The sequence below is a fragment of the Hyla sarda genome, chromosome 10, assembly GCF_029499605.1.
Source record: "Hyla sarda isolate aHylSar1 chromosome 10, aHylSar1.hap1, whole genome shotgun sequence".
Classification (NCBI taxonomy): domain Eukaryota; kingdom Metazoa; phylum Chordata; class Amphibia; order Anura; family Hylidae; genus Hyla; species Hyla sarda.
Window position 1 is genome coordinate 97211521 of NC_079198.1, and position 17919 is coordinate 97229439.

General features: G+C 42.5%; 1 long non-coding RNA gene across 1 annotated transcript in view; it reads right to left on the reverse strand.

Annotated features, from left to right (window-relative positions):
- Window positions 1-436: 436 nt before the first annotated feature.
- LOC130294049 (uncharacterized) overlaps window positions 437-17919 on the reverse strand; it is a 50293-nt gene continuing 32810 nt past the window's right edge. The window contains exon 3 of the long non-coding RNA XR_008848369.1: window positions 437-648. This is a non-coding gene — a long non-coding RNA (uncharacterized LOC130294049). The remainder of the gene's footprint in view (window positions 649-17919) is intronic.

Consider the following 17919-nt stretch of genomic DNA (forward strand, 5'->3'; position numbering starts at 1 on the left):
ACAAGGAGGGACTCCTGTCAGTGTAATGATGGTGGCCCTGCTCCTGTACAGTATACAGCATTGTGCTCTGTACTGCTGTATACTGTGTGTCCGGCTGAAGTAAGCAGTGATGCGCCAAGTGCAGAGCACCTGACACATATATGAAGGTTTACTGGCTCAGATTTGTGCAGCAGGGCTTTCAAAAGTTGTTCATCAATGTACTCCGACATTTATCAAGAGGAGCAGCCATGTGTACCTCAGGAGTGCATAATTTAAAAAGTCACAAGGGTAAGTACATGACCCCTTTGTTCCTTTCTATTGAATACACCTCAAAATCACGTTTACCAGCTGTATGTGAATATGGTTTAAAAGGAAGGAAAAACAGGCATGATGTAATATGTACTGTAAACAGTAGGGCAATAAATTGAATATTGAATAATAAAATGGATGTAAAATAGTGGTGGATTGACAGCTGCCAATTACATTGAAGATGCTCCAAATCACTTGACAAAACAGTCAACAAATATAGGTTAGAAGAACATAACACTTGGCAAGAAGTATAGAATAATTTACTTTTGGATGCAACAAGCTTCTTTGAGGTAGAGATGGGAGTAGGAGTCAGGTTGTATTCCCATGTTCAAGTTGTTATGCAGTTTTTGAAGCCAAAGCCTGGAATGGATCATAAATAATGGACATAAATAATAATAATAATAAATATTGTTTTCTCTTTTCAAACCTGAATGTGGATGCACTCCCTTAAAGGAGAACTACGGGGTTGAAAAATGTATCCCCTATCCTAAGGGGCCCCCCGCGATCTCCCGTACGGGGCCCCGGCTCTCTGGTTAGAGAGGGCGTGTTGACCACCGCACGAAGCAGCGGCCGACACGCCCCCTCCATACACTGCTATGAGAGAGCCGGAAATTGCCGAAGGCAGCGCTTCGGCTCTCCCATAGCAGTAAATGGAGGGTGCGTGTCAGCCGTCGCCTCGTGTGGTGGTCAACACGCGCTCTCTATGCAGAGAGCCGCGGCCCCGTATGGGAGATCGTGGGGGGACCCAGCGGTCAGACCCCCCGCGATCTGAAACTTATCCCCTATCCTTAAGATAGGGGATACAATTTTCAATCCCGTAGTTCTCCGTAGTGGACATTTTTTTTTTAGATATATCTTCTTTGTACTAAGGTTGGGAGTCACTGCTTAAGAGAGTATCAATGTGCGGAATCTACTGGCCCAGTTGCAATATCTGTGGGCAAATGTGCAACAGGACACCATATGGAACTTGTATGCCTACATGCTCAACGCAATCTCATCTTGTATCCAAGCTAGAGGTAGGCCTGCAAAGTACTTGAGTCTCCTTTCAATTGTACAGTTTTTCCCCAAAAAATTATATTTTCTCTCTAAATTGTAATCGCTTACATATATAATCATCGCATTCACACATAAAGTTTAGTTAGATTCCAATAATTCCTTCTTGGTGTATACATCAGACTGTAACTTTGAACAAACTGTAGTGGGAAAAGTAGAAACTCAATGGATTCTATGGTCTTGGATACAAAAACATCAGTGAATAAAGAACAAAGTCAACAGACGCTAAGGACAGGACATTAAGCTGCTAAACATGTGCTTGACTGCCCTATAAAACCTGGTGCAAAGGAAAAGTGGATCGGTTGTTCATAGCAATCGATCATAGTTACATGGAGGGACATTTATCAATGTTTGCTTATGTATTCTTTTTTTTAGTAATTTTTTCCTTACTTTTTTTTTGCTTATGTGCGACGTATTTATCAACTGGTTTCAGCCTGTTGGTAGTAGCTTTTTCTGCTCCATGTTTGAGCTGGAGTAAATTTAGTCAATTTTTAACGCTGTTGCGACTGTCGCAGTTAATAAATACCTAACTACCCGTAGTCCATTTTAAAATTATTACTACATAGTCAATTTTAGGAAAACTTGCTTTTCTCGCTTTCCAGTCAAAATGTCGCACGAAAAATCGTGTAGTCGCAGTTGCGACAATTTTGCGACAATTATAGTAAAGAAAACCTGACTAAACCCGTTGATAAATGTCCATAATGGTGTGTAAGGTTAAAAAGAGTCCATCAAGTTCAACCTAAAGCCCTACTGTACAAGCCAGCAGAAGAATATAATGAACGAAGCACTCACCAGGCAGGATCTTCACTTGAGTCCAGGTATATTTTATTATACTCACAGAGTAAGAGACAGTGGCAGGAGAGCGGAGGGCTGTGCAGGTGTGGGGAAGGAGCAGGTAATGGCCGTATCGCGCACAATGCACTTTGTCAGGCATGCTTTGTGGGGCTCGCTTTGTGGGCCTGTCGAAGCTCATTGTGTGCGATACAGCCATTGCCTGCTCCTTCCCCACACCTGCACAGTCCTCCGCTCTCCTGCCACTATCTCTTACTCTGTGAGTATAATAAAATATACCTGGACTCAAGTGAAGATTCCGCCTGGTGAGTGCTTCGTTTACTATATTCTTCTGCTGGTTTGTATTTTGGATTTATCTATTTTACGTGAGCACCATCATACAAGGGATCCACATTGTACAACCTTATGAGTACATTGCTAATGAAGATTGCCCTGCATGTGAATCGGTCTCTGGTGCCTAGATTACCTCTATACAGACTGTGCTAAAGCCCTACTGTGTCAATCCAGAAGAAGGCAAAAAAAAAAAAGCCATGAGACTGATGCCCATTGCCCAATGAGAGGAAATATTCCTTCCCGACTCCAATATGGCGATCAGAATAAATCCCTGGATCAATGTTCTATCCACATAGATTTAGTATCCATAACCTGTAATATTATATTTCTCTAGAAAAACATCCAGGCCCCCCTTCATATTCTAAAATGAAAGAAGCAATCTGATCCATTGATATGGCCATCAGCTCCACTTTTTTAGTACAGGGAACAAACTTGGCATAATGATAAGGGTGGGCAAAGCACCATATGTTTTTATCACCAAGGAAGTCCCCCATAGGCCCATGTATGTACCATAGATGTAGGCTGTTGGATGGAAAGCATAAAGAAGAATTTAGAATCTGCTATTTGAAGAATTCCGGGTTCTAGTTATTACAGTATGAGGTATTTATTAAGTGTGAGGTCCATTTTCATTTTGTAATAGGCAGATATACACCTTCACCTTTTTGTACACCCCTGCCTACAGACCACACTGCAATACCATTTAGTTGTTGAATTAGTAAAAGATACAGAGATTTAAAGGGGTACTCCGGTGGAAAACTTTTTTTTTTTTTTTAACTGGTGCCAGAAAGTTACACAGATTTGTAATTTACTTCTTTTAAAAAAATCTTAATCCTTCCAGTAGTTATTAGCTGCTGAATACTACAGCGGAAATTCTTTTCTTTTTGAAACACAGAGCTCTCTGCTGACATCATGAGCACAGTGCTCTCTGCTGACATCTCTGTCCATTTTAGGAACTGTCCAGAGCAGCATATGTTTGCTATGGGGATTTTCTCCTACTTTGGACAGTTCCTCAAATGGACAGAGATGTCAGCAGAGAGCACTGTGCTCGTGATGTCAGCTGAGAGCTCTGTGTTTCAAACAGAAAAGAATTTCCACTGTCGTATTCAGCATCTAATAAGTACTGGAAGGATTAAGATTTTTTTTAATACAAGTCATTTACAAATCTGTTTAACTTTCTAGCACCAGTTGAATAAAAAAATAAAAAAAGTGTTTCACTGGAGTACCCCTTTAAGTGCAGAAAATACTTTCTCCAGTATTTACATATAACCCAATTGGAGTATATGCTATCATTGTAGGTCAGTCTGTAAATGCACATATTTATCAATATTGGGGGAGATTTATCAAAACCTGTGCAGAGGAAGAGTGGTGCAGTTGCCCATAGCAACCAATCAGATTGCTTCTTTCATTTTCCACAGGCCTCTAAAGAGGCCTGTGGAAAATGAAAGAAGCAATCTGATTGGTTGCTATGGGCAACTGCACCACTCTTCCTCTGCACAGGTTTTGATAAATCTCCCCCATTGTGTTTGTTATATTCAACACAATTCTGTTTTATCTGTTTCTTCCATACAAAAGAGTTTTTTTTTGTTCGTTTAATTGTTTTATGTTTTCTTCATACTTGTTATTTAATATATGTACGGAATATATATTTATTTAGTCTATCTTGCTCTTTATTTTTGTTGCAGCGTTCCTTCCTGTAAACAAATTTTTTTTTTTTTTACTTTCGTCTGCGACATTGACCTGTTAAGAAAGGACAAAGAAGGGAAGGCATGCCAGCCTCATAGTTCAATAACAAGGTGGCAGACTGGTGGAAGAGCGTACAGGAAGAGTGTGCTTGACTGCCCCCCGCACAACACTTTGCCAGTCTGCCAGCTGCTGCTGTTGTCTAATCAAGATATCCACATTTGTCCTTACTTTGCTTTTCCAAAGTTGGTCGCCGTTTCTTTAGATTACTTTTCTGTCCAATATAGCGGCGGCGAAGTCCTTGTGTACTAAATATGAATGTTATTAAAGAGTCCAAATGATTACAAATCAAAGGGTAGCTTGTTGACAGATACACATTAGTTGATGTCCTATAAGGCAATTTTGTGCTTCATTGCATGTACACATTCCTGATTAGTACAGATTAGACTTCCCAGAATGCAAATCACTGGTATGCTCTGTGCAGAACTGAATGGGGGCAACGCAGTCTGTAACTCAAAACAATATGTAGGACAACTTTTCAATGAGATTGTTATGGAACTTTAAAGGGGTATTCCGGGAATTTTTTTTATTTGACTATGCTACAGGGGGTGTAAAGTTAGTGTAGTTCATAATATAGTGTCTGTACCTGTGTGTGACGGTTTTCTCACAATTCTTCTGTGATTTTCACCCCAATATTTATTTTTATCAGCATACACAATGACTGTTGTCTCAGATTTTTCCCAGCTTGCAATGCGGCCGAGACCTGACATCACTAGTCAGCTGATGACAGGGAGCCTGTCTGCTTTAATGGGTGGAGGGAACGCTTGGTGGGAGAGGGATCAATCTGCAACTAATGCAACAGCTGTAGGCACCCTGATTGAAAACCACAGGTCTGCAGCTCATTTGTGTTCCAATGGGTGGGGTGGCTGATGTGTGGGAAGGAGGAAAATAGAATTGTGGGATTTGTAGTCAAAAGAATAACAGTCAAACAGGAAATACAAGTTCACAAAAATCTAGCCACATTGTTATTGTAATCTTACAACATAGCCATTTAGCCCCAAGACAAGCGCAGATCCTTCCTAAGCATGTCCATTACTGTCTGCCAGGTACATACTAAAATCACCTTGGGGGGGATAATTCCTTTAATGCAACAATCAGTAAGGTTATGTTCACATGGTGAAATGTCGACATCTGTGACCAGCTAAGTAAGTATACCTGTGCACTAAGGAACTAGGGCAGTGGTCTTCAACCTGTGGACCTCCAGATGTAGCAAAACTACAACTCCCAGCATGCCCGGACAGCCAACGGCTGTCCGGGCATGCTGGAAGTTGTAGTTTTGCAACATCTGGAGGTCCGCAGGTTGGAGACCACTGAACTAGGGAATGCCCTGAGTGCACCAAAAGAAACTAATTTACAAAATAGGATTTTTAGGGCTATCTTGGTAATGGCACCACAAAGGGAAAGACCCTTGTTATCAGCATCACCTGCAGGCAGTACTAGCAGGTTAATGTGGGTGACACTGCTGAGATTTTTATTTTCAGATCAGAGATCAGCACTCTGTGTGAACCCGTCAAGTGATGTGATACCTCAAATTGTGTTATATGTATATATTTAATTAAAAGGAATCTGTCACCTGTCATAGGGGTGGTTCTCAGTGGCTTCTGGGTGGTGCCTTAAAGGGCTACTCCACTGGCTGCGTTTGAAACATTTAGTTCCGAACGTTGTGCATGCACTACGGGGGTCGGCCATGCTGCTTCGTGATGTCAGGCCACGCCCCCTCAGTGCAGGTCTCCCATAGACTTGCATTGAGGGGGCATGGCCTGACGTAATGAGGGGGCGTGGCCGACCCCCACAGCTCGCACACTAAATGTTCCGAATGCAGCCGGAACACTGGCCAGTAGAGTATCCCTTTAACTGTTCTGTATTGCTGCATGCTCTAGTGGGCTAATGTGACAGTCATATTGGTTGTTACCAACTTTTCCTGATAATAACTGATATAACTACAAATGATTTCATACCTTGACTTATTAACTTATTAGGACCATTCAGGGACTTTTTTTTTTTTTTTTTAATCTATTCTAAAACATAGAAGAAATATTAGAGAGGCTCTTATCTCCCAGACAACCTGTGACTCGGGCTGCCCAAATAACACCTGTACCCAAGGCGCCAAAAATTATACAAAATATATAGAAAAATTGGGGCTCAGAGTCATGAGCCCCAATTTTTCTATATAGTCTGTAACATAGTCTTATAAGTGCAACTATAAGATATGTGCAAAGTTTTATGGGAAATATAATAAGTGCTAATACAAAGCATTATGGGTTCTGAGGCCTTTATTTGTTCAAACAAGAGAGCAAAAACTTCTATTGACTACAGTGGAGTTTAATTGCTCCTCTGAATGGCATTATCACAGCCTCATAAATAACCCCAGTTGCTTTGCATTTCCCTGTAAGCTGGGCCGTCAATAGGTTTTGCATCGATTTGTGCATTTTCTTGTATTTTTTTTGAATGTCGCTCTATTAGCACCTGACAAAGATCCCCGGAACAATTTGAGCATTTAGAAATAAATGTTAATATAACAAGCACGTCCAAGGCCACTGTGTCATTGAAAGTGTTGGACAAAGCCCGGTGAGACTGTCAGAGAAATAGCTCGGCCTCCCGGTGTCCGGTTGTCCATAACTGACCCCAATTTTGCTCGTTGGCGCAGCAGTGCCCTGCAGTATGCTGTAGGCTGTCTCTCGTTATCCGGTCTTTAGAGCCCCATAGCTGTGCAGGTGGAATAGGTGATTTATCAGCGTCAAGGTTGGAAGAATAAGGGAGGGAAAGGATGTAATTCGATTTGGAGCCTGGTGGCTGAATCTGTTTGCCCAGAAGACAAGTCATAAAACCTACAGCAGGACAGGTCTCCTAAAGAGAAGCGAATGCGTGTCAACGAGGAAAGAGGCGCTAGCACAATGCAGAGCACTGTGGCTGACGGCTGCCTTGTCAAGCTATCTGCCGTAATGAAGCAGTCTGGCCTGGGGCTACCTTCCCTCCCACCACTGAGCATCGAGGCTACAGCCACTTCACGCTGTCACACAGAAGAACTACACCTGGCAGGAGGAGGAGGGAGGGGAGTCACGAGGATGGGTTATTGGGTCACTGCATCCCTCTTACTCTATTTAAAAATGAAGATTTCTGTCTTAACCCATTTTTCACGTAGTAGGTCATGTGCATTAGATACATGCTTAAAATAACTTCTCATTTAGGGTTGGCACTTAAAGGACAACTGCAGCGGCATTACACTTATCCCCTATCCACAGGATAGGGGATAAGTGTTTGATCGCGGGGGGTCCGACCACTGGGACCCCCCCCCTGATCTCCCTAACGGGGCACCGCCATAAGCACTCATGGTGACGTAGCGTCGACCTAGAGGTCGACGGTGATGCCCCGTCTCCTCCCCGTCCCCATACAGTCCTATGGGGGATGCGGGGAGGCACGAATGCTGCCTCCCCGCCTCTCCCATAGAGATGTATGGAGGAGGCGTGCCGGCCGCAACGTCATGCTGCGGCTGGCACGCCCCCTGCACGGGAGAGCCACGGCCCTGTACAGGAGATCGCTGGGGGCCCCAGCGTTCGGACCCCCCGCGATCAAACACTTATCCCCTATCTTGAGGATAGGGGATAAGTGTTTGTAACGCTGCAGATGTCCTTTAATGGGATTTGCACAGTTATACTTTTGGGATGATTTTTTGTTGTGTTTTTGTCATTGTTTTTATTGTACAGCTATCAATATGTGTTAAAGGGGTTATACAGGAAAAAACTTTATATATATATATATATATATATATATATATATATATATATATATATCTCAACCGGCTCCAGAAAGTTAAACAGATTTGTAAATTAGGAAAAAAAGGGGGGGGTACCAAATGCCTCTAGACTAATACCATAAAATGGTACATGATGATGAAATTACAGAAAAGATAATAAATAGGACTGTGCTTCACTTTAAATGATGTACAAATTTAATATAAAAAATTGCAAATAGGACATAAAATAAATAATACAAATCTAATACAAAAATGCCTCCTACCACAGGGCCCTTGTGGGGAGGTGAGATAATTAAATACAAAACATATATTAAAAATATTTTAGTAAAAATTATAGCATGTGAATTACGTTCTACCGCTATCTCAATAATTGTAAACCGACATAGTATACTTTTGTGCGGTATACTCCGTTCCCATGTGATTTAGAACAGTTCACAAAGTGATATAGTTACCAACTCCTCAGGGTGGTTTTGGCTGGACGTCCGAGAGATAAATATATGAGGACTGTATTCAGCGCTTGCGTGCGCTTACGGTGACGGGCCCGGATGCCACAGGCCAAAAAAGGTCACCGGTCACGGAATAATGGCAGGCTCGATGGCAGATGCAATGGAGGCTTTATCCAGCGCTGGCATGCGCTTGCGATGACGGGCCCGGTTGCCGCAGGCCAAGGAGAAGTCACCGATCGCGGAGTAGCTCCGGAGATGTAGATATACTCGGAGATATATGGATCTTGCTCCGGAAACAGGGAAAGGAAAGCCTCGTGGAAGATCTCTCGGCGTCTGGTGGAATGGCGGATGAATTACAGCCAGGTGTACAATCAGCAGGTGATGGAGTTGTATCGGAGATAGATGATGGCGGTTTGTAGATTGCGGTAGTCATGCAATAGATATTTCTTTCTCTAGACGCGTTTCAGGGTACTTTATATATGACCCTTTCCTCAGTAGAGATATCTTTAACAGTGAAGCTCAAAGTCCTTTTATACATGTTACCTGTCTAATTGTTACAGGTGTGTTTCTGTTTAAATCTTCCGCACCTTAAACAGATTTAAACAGAAACACACCTGTAACAATTAGACAGGTAACATGTATAAAAGGACTTTGAGCTTCACTGTTAAAGATATCTCTACTGAGGAAAGGGTCATATATAAAGTACCCTGAAACGCGTCTAGAGAAAGAAATATCTATTGCATGACTACCGCAATCTACAAACCGCCATCATCTATCTCCGATACAACTCCATCACCTGCTGATTGTACACCTGGCTGTAATTCATCCGCCATTCCACCAGACGCCGAGAGATCTTCCACGAGGCTTTCCTTTCCCTGTTTCCGGAGCAAGATCCATATATCTCCGAGTATATCTACATCTCCGGAGCTACTCCGCGATCGGTGACTTCTCCTTGGCCTGCGGCAACCGGGCCCGTCATCGCAAGCGCATGCCAGCGCTGGATAAAGCCTCCATTGCATCTGCCATCGAGCCTGCCATTATTCCGTGACCGGTGACCTTTTTTGGCCTGTGGCATCCGGGCCCGTCACCGTAAGCGCACGCAAGCGCTGAATACAGTCCTCATATATTTATCTCTCGGACGTCCAGCCAAAACCACCCTGAGGAGTTGGTAACTATATCACTTTGTGAACTGTTCTAAATCACATGGGAACGGAGTATACCGCACAAAAGTATACTATGTCGGTTTACAATTATTGAGATAGCGGTAGAACGTAATTCACATGCTATAATTTTTACTAAAATATTTTTAATATATGTTTTGTATTTAATTATCTCACCTCCCCACAAGGGCCCTGTGGTAGGAGGCATTTTTGTATTAGATTTGTATTATTTATTTTATGTCCTATTTGCAATTTTTTATATTAAATTTGTACATCATTTAAAGTGAAGCACAGTCCTATTTATTATCTTTTCTGTAATTTCATCATCATGTACCATTTTATGGTATTAGTCTAGAGGCATTTGGTACCCCCCCCTTTTTTTCCTTATATATTATTTTGTACTAGTATTTTTTGGTGTAAATACTTTCCATTTAGCCTCGATTAATTTATATTGTGAGCTGCACATACCCCATTTTTTAGATTTGTAAATTACTTCTATTAAAAAATCTTAATCCTTTCAATAATTATCAGCTGCTGAAGTTGAGTTGTTCTTTTCTGTCTGGCAACAGTGCTCTCTGCTGACATCTCTGCTTGTCTCGGGAACTGCACAGAGTAGAAGAGGTTTGATATGGGGATTTGCTTCTAAACTGGGTGGTTCCCGAGACACGTGTCATCAGAGAGCACTTAGACAGAAAAGAACAACTCAACTTCAGAAGCTCATAAGTACTGAAAGGATTACGATTTTTTAATAGAAGTAATTTAAAAATCGGTTTAACTTTCTGGAGCCAGTTGATATAGAAAAAAAAGTTTTTTCCTGGATAACCCCTTTAAGTTTGTGATTTGTGGGTATGCAAGGTTTTAGAGAAACAATATTCAGCTCAACCTCTCCCAACTTGGTGCACGGACCCGTGCCCGGCCAGGGACGCACCAAGAGATGAAACAAAAGTAGGAGGTCCAGCACTTCAAAATATGCAGCTTTAATGGTGAAAACGACACGTACAGGCAGTTGTCAGACGCGTTTCGAGCGCATGCGCTCGAAACGCGTCTGACAACTGCCTGTACGTGTGTCGTTTTCACCATTAAAGCTGCATATTTTGATGTGCTGGATCTCATGCTTTTGTTTCGTCTTATTCAAGGTTTTAGCCTGAATACATTGACAATATAAGATTATAGGGACCGGGTTCTCATGTTGTACAGTGCCCTGCTTGTGAATGAGATTTTACACAACTTTTCATGCCTTTCATGCCTCATGCCTTGGATAACTCAAATTTGCTAATCCACAGCATGATATTTATGTCATATACTCTTTTCAGATTGTGCATTGGACTTTGCCAGTTGCATTGTAAGGTGGAAATTTGCATGTAAATGTGCATGCAGATTGTAACATAGGGGCAGATTTAAGAAGACCAGTGCCCATGTCCCTTAAATCTTGCTCATCTCTGATGGTCCGCCCCTTTGCAGCAAGAGCCCCACCCACTTTTCGGTGGTGGTGAGTGGCGAGCTTGGTGACAAGAGACCAAAAAAATCACACATTTTTGTATATAAGCAAAAGTAAAAAGTTGTGACTTTTTAACGCTAAATTCCTACACTGCTTGATAAATTCAACTCATAGTTTTTAAGGCTCCAAAACGACATTAATACATCTACTTAAGCATATGATCTTGCAGTGTTGATACAGAAGAGAAAAAAAAACTATAAAATTGAAGTCAAATTTTATTATTTTAGGTGTGAAAATCTCTGACTTCAAATCAAGCATTTAGGAAATAAAATCCCTGGAGTAACAGCCCTTTTCTAGAATCTTGTGATTATTGTCTGTATTACAATTCAAGAAGTTATCTAGACACCTTTTAAACTCTTTTAATAAGTTCCCCATGACCACATCCTCTGGCAGACAGTTCCACAGTCTCACTACTCTTACAGTATAGAACCCCCGTCTGTGCTGGTGTAGAAACCTTCTTTCCTCTAGACATAGAGGATGGCCCCTTATTTTAAATGAAGTCCTAAATAGTGTTGAGCGGCATAGGCCATATTCGAATTTGCGAATATTCGCGAATATATGGACGAATATTCGTCATATATTCGCAAATATTCGCATATTCGTTATATTCTCGTTTTATTTTCGCATATGCGAACATTCGCGTATACGAAAATTAACATATGTGAAAATTAGCATATAAAAAATTAGCGCACGCGAAAATTCGCATATGCGAAAATTTTCGCGCGCCAGTCTCACACAGTAGTATTACAGCCTTCTTTACACCACACAAGCTGGAAGCAGAGAGGGGTGATCACTGTGATGTGTACTGTGAAGAAAAAAAAACAAAAAAACGAATATTCGTAATTACGTATATATAGCGCTATATTCGCGAAATTCGCGAATATGCGATATTCACGAATAATATTCGAATTGCGAATATTCGCGAGCAACACTAGTCCTAAATATAAATAGAGAGATCTCTGTATTGACCATTGATACAGTTGGGCAAAAAATATTTAGTCAGCCACCAAGTGTGCAAGTTCTCCCACTTAAAAAGATGAGAGAGGCCTGTAATTTTCATCATAGGTATACCTCAACTATGAGAGACATAATGAGAAAAAAAAATCCATAAAATCACATTATCTGTTTTAAGGAATTTATTTGCAAATTATGGTGAAAAATAAGTATTTGGTCACCTACAAACAAGCAAGATTTCTGGCTCTCACAGACCTGTAACTTCTTCTTTAAGAGTCTCCTCTGTCCTATACTTGTTACCTGTATTAATGGCCACATTAATTAGTCCACAACCTCAAACAGTCACACTCCAAACTACCCTATGGCCAAGAGCTGTCGAAGGACACCACAAATTAAATTGTAGACCTGCACCAGTCTGGGAAGACTAAATCTGCAATAGGCAAGAAGCTTGATGTGAAGAAATCAACTGTGGGAGCAATTATTAGAAAATGGAAGACATACAAGACCACTGATAATCTCCCTCGATCTGGGGCTCCACGCAAGATCTCACCCAATGGTGTATAAATGATCACAAGAATGGTGAGCAAAAATCTCAGAACCACACGGGGACCTAGTGAATGACCTGCAGAGAGCAGGGACCAAAGTAACAAAGGCTACCATCAGTAATACACTACGCTGTCAGGGATTCAAATCATGCAGTGCCAGACGTGTCCCCCTGCTTAAGCCAGTACATGTCTGGGCCCGTCTGAAGTTTGCTAGAGAGCATTTGGATGATCCAGAAGAGGATTGGGAGAATGTCATATGGTCAGATGAAACCAAAGTAGAACCTTTTGGTAAAAACCCAACTGGTCGTGCTTGGAGGAGAAAGAATGTTGAGTTGCATCCAAAGAACACCATACCTACTGTGAAGCATGGGGGTGGAAACATCATGCTATGGGGCGAAGGGACCAGGACAACTGATCCCTGTAAAGGAAAGAATGAATGGGGCCATGTATCATGAGATTTTCAGTAAAAACCTCCTTCCATCAGCAAGGGTATTGAAGATGAAACGTGGCTGGGTCTTTCAGCAGGACAATGATCCTAACACACCGCTCGGGCAACCAAGGAGTGGCTTAGTAAGAAGCATTTCCAGGTCCTGGAGTGGCCAAGCCAGCCTCCAGATCTCAACACCATAGAAAACATTTGGAGGGAGTTGAAATTCCATGTTGCTGAGCGACAGCCCCAAAACATCACTGTTCTAGCGGAGATCTGCATGGAGGAATGGGCCAAAATACCAGAAACAGTGTGTGAAAACCTTGTGAAGACTTACAGAAAACGTTTGACCTCTGTCATTGCCAACAAAGGGTATAAAAGTATTGAGATGAACTTTTGTTATTGACCAAATACTTATTTTCCACCATAATTTGCTAATAAATTCTTTAAAAATCAGACAATGTGATTTTATGGATTTTTTTTCTCTTTATGTCTCTCATAGTTGAGGTATACCTATGATGAAAATTACAGGCGCCTATCATCTTTTTTAAGTGGGAGAACTTGCACAATTGGGGGCTGACTAAATAGTTTTTTGCCCCGACTGAATATTTATACATAGTTATTACGTCGCCCCTTAGTCATCTTTTAAATTTTGTTAATCATGATAGGTGCTGTAGTCTACCCTTTCCATTAGTAAAATTTTCCACTTTTGAAGCTGCTCATGCTGTACTGTGTCTTTCTTGTGCACTGGGCCCCCAAACTGTACACAAGATTCTATGTGTGGTCTGACTAGTGATATGCACAGTTGTAGAATTTTGTTTTTGTTGTGTGTATCTTAACTCAGATAACTCAGAGAAATGTTTTGGGTAAAAATCTGCTATGTGTGTACTGTACCTATGTACATTTTTGAGAACTGAAGTGCTAGTAAGTACTTTTTAGAAGAATGATTGATAGATAGTGAAAGAGAAAATAAAAGAAATTGTATTTATGATAATACAGTCTGTCTATCCATCATTTTTTCTGTGCTCAAGTTTCCGTAAAACACAGGATTACTGTGATCTCAAAACCATGACTTTTTGCAATGGTCGCAAGGTCGTCTGTTTCTTCGTTTTTTCATAAACAAACATTGAGGTTTTGGTAATCCTGTTATTCTGCTGAGACTTCTGTGATTTCCACCAATTCTTGCCATGTAACTCTGACCCAGTTGGACATAGGCACCAATGTTTGGAAGGTCTCAAATTATTGTCATAGAAATCACTCTTAGGGTACGTTCACACGAGCGGATCCACAGCATATTTTACACTGCAGATCCGCCGCTGAAGGACCGCTGCGTGTTGGCTTTACAGGTGCCTGCACGGAGCGGAAATACGCCGCTATGAGCAGACACACTGCTATGTGCGAGTTGCCATGCATGTGCATGTGCCATACATCGCGGCCGCCCCCCCCCCCCCCTGCTCCATGAGCTAGGCCAAGAGCTGCCGCGATGTGCAAATATACTGCACATGCGCGCTGCGACTCGCACATCACAGTGTGTCTGCTCGTAGCGGCGTATTGCCGCTCCGAGCTGGCACATGGAAAGCCACCATGCAGCGGTCCTTCAGTGGTGGATCTGCAGTGTAAAATACGCTGTGGGTCCGCTCGTGTGAACATACCCATAGGCTAGGTTTCCACACTGGTTTTTCTCTGGTGTTTTTTGGATATCTGCCACTGCAGTTTTTGAGCCAAAGCCAGAAGTGTATTCAAAAGGAATAGGACATATAAAGGAAGGACTTATACTTCTCCTTCCTATTAGATCCACTTCTGACTTTGGCTCAAAAACTGCAGTTGCAGTTTTCTAAAAAAAAAAAAAAAAAAAACACGTCAGAAAAAAAAACGTGTGGAAACCTAGCCTAATCATAGCAAAAGAAAAAAAAGAAAATCCCCATTGCCCCACATGGAAAATTTACAGCTGATTGTTGTTAAACGCTCGGCTACTATTGATAACAACCAGTAACAGAGAATAAATTCAAGCCTGTCTGATCACATTACCAGCAGATGGAACAGATTTTCATTCATTAGAAATTTTCGTATGTTACCATAGGCTCAGTAGTTTGTGGAATCAGTCTACATTAGTCCACTCATAAACCAAAGTATCTGTGCTTCTGCTGTTTCTTAAAGCAGATTTTTTTTGTGATCTATAATATGTGAGCGACCCCCCCCCCCCCATAACTGATGCTTAAAGGAAAACTCCAGAATATAAAAATTGTCCCCCATACTGCCGGCAGTAAAAAAATAAAGATGTACATACCTTCCTTTGCTCCCCCGGGGCCTCCGGTAACCGGCTTCGGTCTCCACCACGAACCTCTTCCTGGTTGCCGGTGGTCGGCGAGTCATACTGCGCTCAGCCAATCACCGGCCGCAGCGAAGTCCCGACTCGGCCGGCGATAGGCTGAGCGGCAGTGTGACGTTTTTAGCCCCGGCCGCAGGTGCCGGTGTTGTGAAGAATTTTGTGTCTACAAGCGTTCTCACACTGCCGCTCAGCCTATCGCCGGCGAGTCAGGACTTCACTGCGGCCGGTGATTGGCTGAGTGCAGTATGACTCGCCAACCATCGGCAACCAGGAAGAGGATCGTGGAGGAGACTGGAGCCGGTTACCGGAGGCCCCGGGGGAGCGAAGGAAGGTATGTACATGTTTATTTTTTTTTTGCCGGCAGTATGGAGGACAATTTTTATATTCTGGAGTTCTCCTTTAATACTAATATTTTCTTCAGTGCATGCTGCATTGTAGGTCTGTCTATTTGCACACAACTTTCATCAGTATCTAAGCTGCATGGTAGTTTAAAGGTGCCCATACACCCTCAACAAGCTAGACTTGTTTAGAAAATCCCATTCACAAAATATCAGTCCAGATTTAAAGTATACCTTTCATTTAAAGGGGTACTCCGCTGCTCAGCTTTTAGAACAAACTGTTCCGAACGCTGGAGCCAGAACTGGGAGCTCGTGATGTCATAACCCCACCCCCTCATTACGTCACACCCGCCCCCTCAATGCAATTCTATGGGAGAAGAAAAGAAAAAGAAAAAAGAGACCGGAAGGTGGCGCCTCGTGCATTACCCTGGATAAGGAAGGGAGGGTTTTCCCTTGCGGGAAGTGATTATTCAGGCTTTATAAATTAGCTGCTCACCTTGAGCATATAGGAAGTATGCGTATCACCCCGTATGGGGTTAGTAAAGATGGTGTGGATCTGTGCAGCCCAAAGGTCCCAGGTGCAACCGGATGGTGTCCTGTGGATAACTGGATACAAATATATGAAAAAACGACCTTGGCAGTAGGCGCTAAGGATCCCAGAAGAAGAAGTCACATTCAGGTCATAAAGTTGCAAATGCAGCAACTTTATTTGATGTACCGCATTAAAACAACGACGTGTTTCGGGGTGTATCCAGTCACATAGACTTGCATTGAGGGGACGGGGCATTACATCATGAGGGGGCTGGGCTATGATGTCACGAGCTACCGGCTCCAGCGTTCAGGACAGTTTGTTCCAAAAGCTGAGCAGCGGAGTACCCCTTTAAAAACAAACTTTTGACATGTCACAGAGACGTCAAAAGTTTTGATCGACCGGGGTCTCAATTCTGAGATCCCCACCAAACAGAAAGAAGCATGTGATAACAGTGCAGCGATCTCCACTCAGAGAAGCTTCATGTCATAGATTTATAATGGGGCTGCAGGACAGAGATCGCTTTGAGCTGGAGAAACGCCCTACAGCACACTTCTCTCTGCTCATTCACCTGATCAATGGGGGTCTCAGTACTGACACCCCGACCGATTAACACTTTAGAGGTGTTCTGTAGATGCTGTGTTACATGCAAAGGCTAAATGATAAAATCTACAGCTTCCTTGCAGTATAAATTACAGATTTGAAATATATACTTCTTATTCAAGCAATGACTATCTCAAAAATTCCTCTTAAAGGACATCTGAAGTGCAATATAACTTATCCCCTATCCGAAGGATTAAATTATAGATCACGGGGGGCCCCCCGGGATCTCCTGCAGTAATCTGGAAAGGGGGCGTTCTGTCCATGCATGACGCGGCGGCCGACATGCCCCCTCCATGTACCCCATAGAGATACATGGAGGAGGCGTGTCTGCCGCGGCTTTCTGCTGGGGACTAAACTTCACTTCCTGCAAACTGCTGCGGCCCTGTCCAGGAGATCCCGGGGGCCCCAGCGCTCGGACCCCCCGCAATCTATAACTTATCCCCTATCCTTTGGATAGGGGATAGGTTATTTTGCGCTGGAATACTCCTTTAATATTTGCCCAGTGAGTAAGAAAAGTAAACTATCATCAGTATTTCCCGTCTCTGCTCTGACAAGCAGCAGTAAGATCCGTCACTCACAACAAAACATCTGAAAGTTACGCCTGCATGATATTCAAGCATTTACAGCTGACCACCAGCTCACACAGCTTCTGCCAGTACTGATATATAAGCACTAGGATCAATGATGGTAATAACATTGCATAAAAAAGGATAATTGCCATGAAATCTAAAAAAAATAATTTTAAAGCCTGTAGATTCATGGCTTGGACTATTTATGCGCTGATATATCCAGCTTGCCCTAGGGCCCATAAGGAACCAGAGATCCTTGCACTTGGTCTTACATTACACTGACTAGTCTACGTCCTTCTTGCTGATTACATTACTTGGCACGGAACAATTCCCCTCTCAAACTATGTGTTGCCTTCAAGGGAACTCTGAGCCCAAGGGAACTTCAAAGCAGGGTGCAGAGTTATCTATTCATCTCCGCAGGGATATCCTACTTCAGTAAAACTTTCTGTTATATGATCTTCCAAATAGCCGGCTTGTCTCAGGCGCTTTACCTAATGCCATAGTTGGGCTGTTTGTACATATTTACTATTTTAGTGGTCACTAATATTAATACTCTTTGGA